This window comes from Sus scrofa, chromosome 7, assembly GCF_054392235.1.
Source record: "Sus scrofa isolate SSC_HxYL_T2T_F1_AM1 chromosome 7, Sscrofa_HxYL_maternal_Yorkshire_Landrace_v2.0, whole genome shotgun sequence".
Classification (NCBI taxonomy): Eukaryota; Metazoa; Chordata; class Mammalia; order Artiodactyla; family Suidae; genus Sus; species Sus scrofa.
In genome coordinates, this window is record NC_139389.1 from 118452681 (window position 1) to 118462593 (window position 9913).

Below are 9913 nucleotides of genomic sequence, written 5' to 3' on the forward strand. Positions count from 1 at the left end.
GTTATTTGCATCGTCGACAAATTTCCCTGCTGCCTAGCTTTTAGAGTGACCCTAAAATGGAGCTTGTCATTTGTTTTCAGTCATGGGTAGAGCTAGGAGACACAGTGGTACCCTAAACCACATGACCACTTTGAAAGACAAGGCTCAGAAAAGCCCTGATTTCTGGGTGCTTAAGACCAAAATTAGCAGCATATCTTGATTTTTTTTTTCTTCCCAGCTTTTGGGTGGCCATCCTGGGCAAACCTAGGCTTGAAGTTGCATCATTCCAATTTCTGCCTCTGTTTCCGCATAGCCATTTCCTCTCTGTAGGTGTCCCTGTGCCTCTGTCTTCTTTCTCTAAGGACCCTGGTCACTAGTCATTGACCCACCTTAACCCAGTATCACATTATCATAACTATATCTGCAGAGACCCTATTTCCAAATAAGGCACAAATAAGGTGCACTATACATAATTGATAAATGATATTGGCAAAAGAAATGTAAGCTTATCTCATTATCTAGGGACTTCGCACTCTCCTCTGGCTGGGTGATGCGTCATCCTTCAAGTTATACCACTCACCAGGAAAGAATGTGACTAATTTAATTAAGGTTAAGAATTGCGAGCCATAGTGTTGGAATGCTTAATGTCAATGTGTTTTTCTACCACTCAAAGGAGCGTTTCATCAGTTAATTTCACTTCTCTGTGCCTCAGTTTTATTTTCAGGCAACACGGGGATATTAGTAATATGTCCTTCAGAGGGTTGTGAGGATTGAATGAAAGGATGCACGGAACATGCAGATGAGAGGGCACAAAGCCATCCCTCTCAAGGTGATTGGTGTCAGCAGGGCTGCTATTATCCTTGCTGTGTTGCTTTCTAAGAAAGGTAAAGACATTCTCTGCTTGTCATATCCAGTAGGTAAATGTAACTGCTCTTATCTTTAATTCTCTGTTTCTCAATTCTTATTACAATCAGATTGCAAGAAACAGTAGCCACAAAGGAGATGCCATCCATCCTCCTGACCTCACTCTTCAAACTGTGGCCTTTGAAATTCTGCAGGTCAGTACTCACTGTGTTACCTCCTCATCCTAAACACCCTATCTAGTACTACTGTTCTTTTAGTGGTTGTGGTTATTTCTTAATCTATATAACAAGGCTTTGGGGAAGTTTCTATTAGAATAGTGTGTTAGCCAAAGGGAAAGTCTATGAACAACTACTCAACATCATCTCTTGTACCCTTAGATCTCTAGAGATTTGCATAACTGCATTTCTTGGTGTTTCATAAAACCAAATGTAGGAATTTTACTTTAGCATTTTGCCACTGTTCTACACCAAAGGCTATTATCGTAAAAATCCTATTACACTGTCTACCATATTCATTTCAGAGATGCTATTTATTAAAGTTCATTTAATATATCAGAAGTTGTGCTAAAGGCTCTACATCTATTAGTTTAGAGACTCCTCACTATAGCTCCATGAATTAGGTATAGTAATACCATGGCTGTCTTTTTATATACAAGGCAACTGAGATTTATTGATATAAAAGTATCTTGCTAGGAGTCTCACCACCAGAAAGAGATGTGGCCAGGATGTAAATTCAACCAGGGTGTACTGAGTGGAATTTTGCCCCTCAAAAATTCGCATTGACTCAGAATCAAAGAATGTAGCCTTATTTGTGACTTCATGAATTTCTTTTACCCATGTTTGATGGTTTTCATTGTACAGATCTTGCAACTCCTTTATTGAAAGTCTTTATTTATAAATCCTTCATTCTTTCTGATACTACTATAAATACATTGGAAGGTCTTATGCCACACATGAAAATCAATTCTAAGTAGATTAAAGGCTTGAACATATGACCTAAAACCTAAAACTCCTAGAAGAAAATATATCCCCTTAATATTGATCTTCACAATGATTTTTGGATTTGATACCACAAGGAGAGGCAACAAAAAGCAAAAATAATCAAGTGGAATTATATCAGATTAAAAAGATTCTGCATATCAAAGAAACCAGCAAGAAAACAAAAAGGCAGCCTATGGACTGGGAGAACATATATTCAAACCGCATATCTGACAAGGAGTTACCTAAAATGTAAAAGGAACTCATACAACTTAATAGCATAAAAAAATAACCCAACTATAGAATGGGCAAAGGACCTCAACAGACATTCAAGAGAGGCATACAGGTACGTGAAAAGATGCTCAAGGTCACTAATCAGGGTAATGCAAATCACAACCACAGTGAGATATCACCTTGAACTTGTGAGGATGTCATTCCTGAAAAGAAGAGAAAATAGGTGAGGTTATGGAGAAAATGGAATTTTATACACTGTTGTTGTGAAAGTAAACTGGTACAGTCATTATGGAAAAATTCATGGAGGTTACTAAAGAAATTAAAAATAGAACTACCGCATGATCTAGCAATCCTACTTCTGGATATATATAGGAAATCAAACCATTATCTCAGAGGTATCTGTACCCCTATATTCACTGCAGCATTACTCACAATAGTCAAGTTATTAAAAAATACATGTATATTAAAGGATGAATTGATAAATATGTGTATATATATACACAATGGAATCATGTTCAGCCTTTAAAAAGGAAATCCTTCCATTTGTAACTACAAATGGGTGGGGTAAATGGGGAGAGTTTGGTAAAAGGGCACACATTTTCATGAATCAGATCTGAGATCAAATGTAGAAGAAAGTGGCTATAGTTGATAACACTATATTGCATAACCGAAATTTGCTAAGAAAGTAGAACTTAAAAGTTGTCACAGAAAACCCTAATAACTGAAAAAAAATAAGATGATGGTTGGAGTTCCTGTTTTGGCACAGGGGAAATGAATGTCATCCATGAGGATGACAGTTGCATCCCAGGCCTCTGTCAGTGAGTCAGGGATCCCATGTTGCTCTGGCTGTGATGTGGGCCAGCAGCTGTAGCTCTGATTTGTGACCTCCAAATGCCATGCATGTGGTCCTAAAAAGCAAAAAAAAAAAAAAAAAAAAAGTAAATATGTGAAGTTATGAATGTGCTAATTAACTCGGTGTGAGACTCCCTTCACAATTTACACTTTAAATATATTATAATTTCATGTGTCAAATGTACTGCAGTAAAGGTAGGGGGACAAAAGGAATATGCCCTTTTGGGGAAATAGGCTCTTTGCAGATATAGGTAGGATGATGTCATGCAGGATTAAGGGGTATCCCACTCCAATGACCAGTGTCCTTATAAATTAAAAAAAGAGAAACAGTAGGACACATTCGGAGGAAAGATGGCTATGTGGAAACAGGCAGAAATTGCAGTGATGCAGCTTCAAGTCCAGCAAGGCCGAGGATGGTGGGCAAATAGGCAGAGGGATTCTTTCCCAGAGCTTTCAGAGTGAACATGGCCCTGATAACATTTGGTCCTTAGACTTCTGGCCTCTAGAACTTTGAGAGAACAAATTCCTATTGTTTTAAGCCAACCAGTTTGTGGTCATTGGTTATGCTGGCCTGAGGAAACAAATGCACACATGTACAAATCAACATTTTCTAAATTATAAAAATATCCAGTGTAAATTTAATTGCTTATAGTTCAGATATGTTCTATCGAATATGCTTTGCTGATTTGGGATCCACCATCATTTTACTTGCTCTTTCTAGAAGATAATTGTAGCTACAGTTGTTTACTTAGAGTATATATTATCTATGAAGCATGTACGAAGTACTGATGACTCAAAGATAACTCAGAACCCCATGATTCCTGACCTTGGGGAGTTGAATGTAACGTAGGGAAGGGAGGAAGATCCTGACTATTTCAATATATTGAGAAATGTGATCTGTTTTGTATTGTAAACAATCTATTTTCTACTCTGCGATGGGCACTCTGAAATCCAGATTATAATCATGACCCAGAGGAAAAACAATGATATTGGACTGACTCTCCATGGATTAGTGAGACCCAACTCACAAATAGTGCAGTGTGTTGATTGCTTTTCCATCTTCAAAATACCGTAAAAGTACTTCCAAAGGTTTTCTTAGTGTTCTCGTATTCTCTGCTGCTCAGTGTTAGCTGTCCCTTTAAGGAAATGGAGTCCTGTTTGGTCCGAGGTTCTTTCTTTCTACGGTAAACAAAATGAGAATAAATCCTACAGTAGTTAGTGCTCCGTTTTTAAGGGACTCATTAAAAATAAACAGTAGAGGAGAGGCAATTACTGTTAACAAACATAGGCATAAAAACCACAAATAAAGGGCCATTAACACAGGAAAATAATTACTCAATCTTTCATCCAGATGCTTTTGTCAGTTTCATTTGCTGACACTGACTAACAGTTTTGTGAGAGGCGGCTGCTGGCTGCAGTGCGTCTGTTCAATAGTTCCCCCTTTGCCTCCCTCAAGAAGAGAAAAATTCTCAACGACGTAGAATTTTACAAAAGTCTATTTAAAATATGACATCAACTTTTCTCTGTCTTCCCTTTTTTGTGAATATTTTTAGATTTTATGTTACTTTATGGTGGTGTGAAAAAGTTATCACTATGATAGTTGTTTTACTAATGGATATGAGGAAAAAGTGAAATAAATTTTCCTCTTTTTTAGGGGTACATGATTTGAGAGAGGAGGGATTTTAATGTGGAGGAAAGCACAGAACATAATATGCGAGATGTATTTCATTACTCTGGAGAATACATTTATAATTGCTTGGAACTTTTTTTTTGTAATTAAGCCTCCCAAACTACATGCAAATGTGAATGTGTGCGTGTATCTTTGGGAAAAATAAGAAAAAAAAAAGCAATATATTAATGTTATCATGCTAAGTATCTGGGGGAAAAAAAACCAAACAATATGAAGTTAAGTTTTCGGTTCTTTTGATTAGTTCAGCACACTGAGCCTCCTCAGACCTCACAGAGTGCAGGAGTACTAAACATTTACACTAACACACACTGGGTTCAATCTGCCAGTCCCTGCGTTAAAATCACCTTCACTATTGCCGCATCATGAAGTGGAATATTCCATAAGAATCCAACTCTTGCATAAGCTTCTGAGTGATGCTATCTTAAAAATCCCCAAAAACTGACCACTCAAATACCATCAGCAAAGACTTCATGATTCATTTAAAAAAAAAATTCCAAGAATTGTGATAAAAGTGATAAATAAAACACACACACTGCGATCAAGCTGTTTTTTATGCACAGAGTTTCAGTATCTGTCTTTCCTGGCTCCTGTGATTCTCACCAGCCATGGTATGCATGTGGAAAAATGAAGCAATTTACATAAAAATAGTGGGCCTTTTTCTCAGTATCCAGATAGCAGGTATCTCAAAGACGAACAGAAAGTGCACATCACTAGGCATCAAACCACTAAAGTTTTGCGGCTAATTTATTTATTATTATTATTATTTTGTCTTTTTAGGGCCACACCTGCAGCATATGGAGGTTCCCAGGCTAGGGGTCGAATCAGCTACATGGCCTATGCCACAGCCACAGCAATGCCAGATCCGAGCCATGAATGCAACCTACACCAAAGCTCACAACCACGCCGGATCCTTAACCCACTGAGGGAGGCCAGGGATCGAAACCGCTTCTTATGGATACTAGTCAGATTCGTTTCTGCTGAGCCACAAGGGGAACTCCTGCTGCTAATTTATAATGTGGTCTCTAGCACAGCACATTACCTTTTAGACCTGAATGTTTTCTCCAAGATAAGGGAATTCAATAAGGGGATCATCAATGTCTTTCCAAGTCTAAGCTTCAGTGGTAGCTAGAAACCAACTTCAAGCTGGTTAGGCCTTTAACCTAGACCTCTATCCACGTCTTGGGCTCTGGTTAAGCCCTAAGAAGTGACTTTTCTGGGAGAGAGCTGGATTCTGATAACTTCAGCCCCAGGGCTGCAACTGTTTAGAGGAGCAGCTGGATGAGTAAACCTATACATTAAATCCAAACCTAAATGTTTATGCAGAAAAATGCAGGTCAATTTATATGCCAGTTTGACTTAAACCCACAGTGTATGGTAATTGAAGCTTTTTGAAAGAAAAATATACTTTGCACATGGTTCTATGAAAGAAGACTATGTACAGCCAAATAAATACCAGCATTGCTTCAACTAAGCATTTCGGCCATCCTATCATTGCATGACTTTGTCAGATATTCTTCACGGTTCCATGGAAAAAAGACCAGAAATTGAGTTTGAATCCCGGCCTACCAATTTACCATCTCTATGACCTTGAGCAAGTTACTTATCTTCCCATAGCTCCATCTGTAAGTCAGGAACTATGGAACATACTTGCAACTTGCAGACAGTTAGAGATGACTCAGAATGAGCAGACCCTTGATAAAGCGTAGCTATTAATGTTATTGTTACTCTCAGGTCTCTGGTATGGCTAGAATACTGTTGCATATGGCCCATATATTTCATTTGGGGCCCATGCCATAGGTTTCTTTCTTGGAGCCACAAAGCCATTATCCAAAAGTATCCAGTCTATCAGGATATTATTTTTCAGCTCCAGTAAGTGATCATCTGCTAGGCAAGACATTCATGCATCTTTTATTTCAGAATATCAGTACAGAAAATCTTTTAGAACTTTCCTCTAAGCAGCTTATGAACTGCATTCACAACTAGATTCTGTTTGATGTGTGAGTGATGAGAGAATTTGAAATCTGCTGGAAATGGAAAAAAAAAATATTTTAACCTGAAAATAATGGAAATCAAGTTGGTAAATTAGTTGAGAGAAGAATGGATATAATAATTTGGCTGAATTTCTCTACCGTTATAACCACCCAATCATCTGATGAAAAGAGCATCAGAGAGAGAAAGATATTCTTTCCTAAATGATATTCAGTATTTTAACAGGTGTGAGTGTCCATGAATGGTACTTTTGAGTAGGCTTTGACAGGCTATTAAAAGAAGGATGCTCTTCCATGTCCAAAAGAAAAAGATAAAAAAGCAGAAACCCAACGCAGTGTAAAATTCAGGGTACTAGGTAATTTAGCAGTAATCTTATACTTAAAACCGTGACTGGGAGTTTTCTAGTGGTGCAGAAGTTTAAGGACTCAGTGTTGTCGCTTCAGTGGCTTGGGTCACCGCTGTGACACGGGTTAAGTCCCCAGACTGGGAACTTCTACATGTTATGGGTGTGGCCAAAAAATGTTTAAAAACAAAACAGAACAAAACCCAAAATCTCTATTACATAAACTCAGGAAGTTACTGAGGAAACACTGTATCTGTTCCACAGAATTTCAGTGGCACAGACTTGAGCGTAAGCCCTTCTGCTGGAAATAAGAAATATTTAGGCTGTCATTTCTGCTTACATTTTTCAGTTATGTAGACATATGCCTGTAGTAGTTCATTAAAAGTACTTTTAGAAATTGTTTTTACCACCACCCTAACACTGTAAGAAGAGAAATCAGTATTTTTTGCCTCAATTATTGGCCAAAAACAGGCCTGTATTATAATTGTTAAAATGACATGAGATTCTTTTTTTAAGTAGAATTTCATGTTAGTCTTCTGTTCAGAGCAAAGACCAGAGGGAGAGAGAAATAGTTGCCACGCCTTGTTCCTCCGGCCATGGCTGCAGGTATAAGAGACACTGGCTGTGTCCTCAGTAAGACTCCCCCAGTCTACACTGAAATTTTATCTTTTTTTTTCTTGCCACCAGAGGGTTCCTTAATTAGTATCATAATCAATGTCTTAGTCTTCGTGCTCTCTGACTCAGGTGGCTCTGCCCGCATTCATAAGCAAGAAATAGAAGTGTAAATGCAAAGTGACCAGATCTGACCAATGGAGGTGAGAAGAAAGCACTCTAGAGTCTCTTGCATGAAGAGAACTGAAAGGGCAGCCTCTGGTGTGGCAAGCATCACTGTCCCCACTTCTTAGTGCTCACACTGTCTACAGCTACACCTAATTGTGAGGAGGCTGGGAGAGGCAGGACAGTTATTCCTCAGAAGAAGGAAAAACAGATTCAATGAGCTTCTAGCCAGTCTCTGCCAGCAGAGTGTTTGGCCATTTCTTCTATACACAATAATCACTGGGCACCTAAATACAGGCTGCTGTGGCCAAAGATCCAACACTGAGCAAACCAGCCAATATCGTTTTTTCTTTCCTGAGCGCTCAAAACAAAAAGTGTAAAAACTGTACGAATACTTTCAGTCTTTTGGATTTTAGGAACAATTAAAATTGTATAACACTTGACAACGTTCAAAAAAATATCCCCCTGCTTGCCGGATTCAACAAACATTTCATTAAAAATGAGGGTGGGACATTTTAACAATTAATACAGGAAAAATCAAATCTCATAGTAAGACAGTTCTTGAAATTCCTGCAGTGGTGCAGTGGGTTAAAGATCTAGCATTGTCACTGCAGCAGTTCAGGAGACTGCTGAGGCTTGAGTCTGATCCCTGGCCTGGGAGCTGTCACGTGACATGGGTGTGGCCAAAAAAATAAACAGATAAGAGACAGTTCTTAAAGTTGAATAAATTTAACTTTATAGAAAAGTCACTATATTTATTTTAGTTTGCTGTGGATGAATAACACTTTATTATAACCCCCAATAATCAATGGGATTGACATTGCAGAGTCCCTCCCGTGACAGGTAAAACACAATCTTCCCAGCAACCTATTGCATTTTTAGGCAACTCAGTTAAGTTTCTCTATGTCGTTAACAGAGTTTAAGCGAAAAGCTTTTTCAGTTTAAACAAACCATATGCTTTGACTGCTCAGCAACTTGCTGGAAACATAGTGATCCTCTGTGATTACCTTCTTTTATTACAGGATAAAATTTGTGAAGTCCTGTAGAACTTCCTTTTTTGCTGTATATTTTTGTGAATCTTATCTAGTCATATTGCTTCATGGTCATAAAAGGTGACCTATAAAGTTCCTTCCTTGGGGTATTTGTTTAGGTTCACTTTGTTGCAGAGTTTATGATTAATTTTGCTGAACACTCTATGGATAGGTAAAAAGTTTCCTGTAGTACACTAATATTAAAAACTATTTACTTCTTCTCTTACTGCTAGCACATACTCCCATTGGAAGAATTCGCTTCCATACGCTATTGATTTTGAGTTTGGGCCAGTGACTTGATTTGGCTCAAAGTGTATAAAGTACATGTACCAGTCCTCTTGAATTTAGGCTCAGCCTTGTTTTATTTGGTCAACAGAATATAGGTGGAAGTAGTGAACTGGCTGCAACCTCAAGGCTTAAGAAGCATTCACTTGTGTTTCCACTTGCTACTTGTGTTGCTACTGTCATCAAGAGAAGGTATGACCACTACCCCTGGGTGCAAAGAGGCTGAGGGACATGTGAAACAGACCTGACTCAAGATTCTAAGCTTAAACAAGCTCATCCTAAATTTGTTGATGCTTAAACAAGCTAAACAGGCATGAAATGAGTACAGCTGAAATTAGCACAAGAGTTTCAAATGATATCAAGTCACATGAGAAATAAGCCTTTGTTTTTATACAACACAGATTTTGGACAGGTCGTTAGGCATCAAACAAAACTTTAGCTGACTAATTCCGTTCTGTAATGCTCCATTTGTGGGGTACAAAGTTTTATACATATGTTAAATCAAATATACTAATGTGAGATTCAAATTCTCTAGTTATCCTCGTCTATTTGATCTATAAAGGCTAAGAAAGCTGTATGAACGTCTTAATTAAATTTCAGATTGGTTCAAATGTACCGCACACTTCTAACAGGTTTTTTTTATGTATTTTTATGCCCAAATATAATCTTTTAACAGCCTTCCAAAGATTTTAGCCAATCCTAAGACTGTAGGATTGTAGACACCAATCTAAAAAAGATGTAGTAATATTGTCATGCAAAATCACCTTCGGTGTTAATGGCATTTTAACAGTGATTTTCGAAACATGAATACCCTAAGTAAAGGATAAACCTGAAACAATGCAATTTCACAGACTCTGGAAAGCAGATGGAAGATGTATTTTGAGATACACTA

At 37.9% G+C, this 9913-nt stretch overlaps 1 long non-coding RNA gene across 1 annotated transcript; it reads left to right on the top strand.

The window, feature by feature from the left end:
* The first annotated feature begins 715 nt into the window (after positions 1 to 715).
* On the top strand, positions 716 to 9325 carry LOC146401873 (uncharacterized). The gene is made up of 3 exons (XR_014811498.1): positions 716 to 863; positions 954 to 1037; positions 9113 to 9325. It is a non-coding gene; the product is annotated as an uncharacterized LOC146401873 (long non-coding RNA).
* Positions 9326 to 9913: the final 588 nt, after the last annotated feature.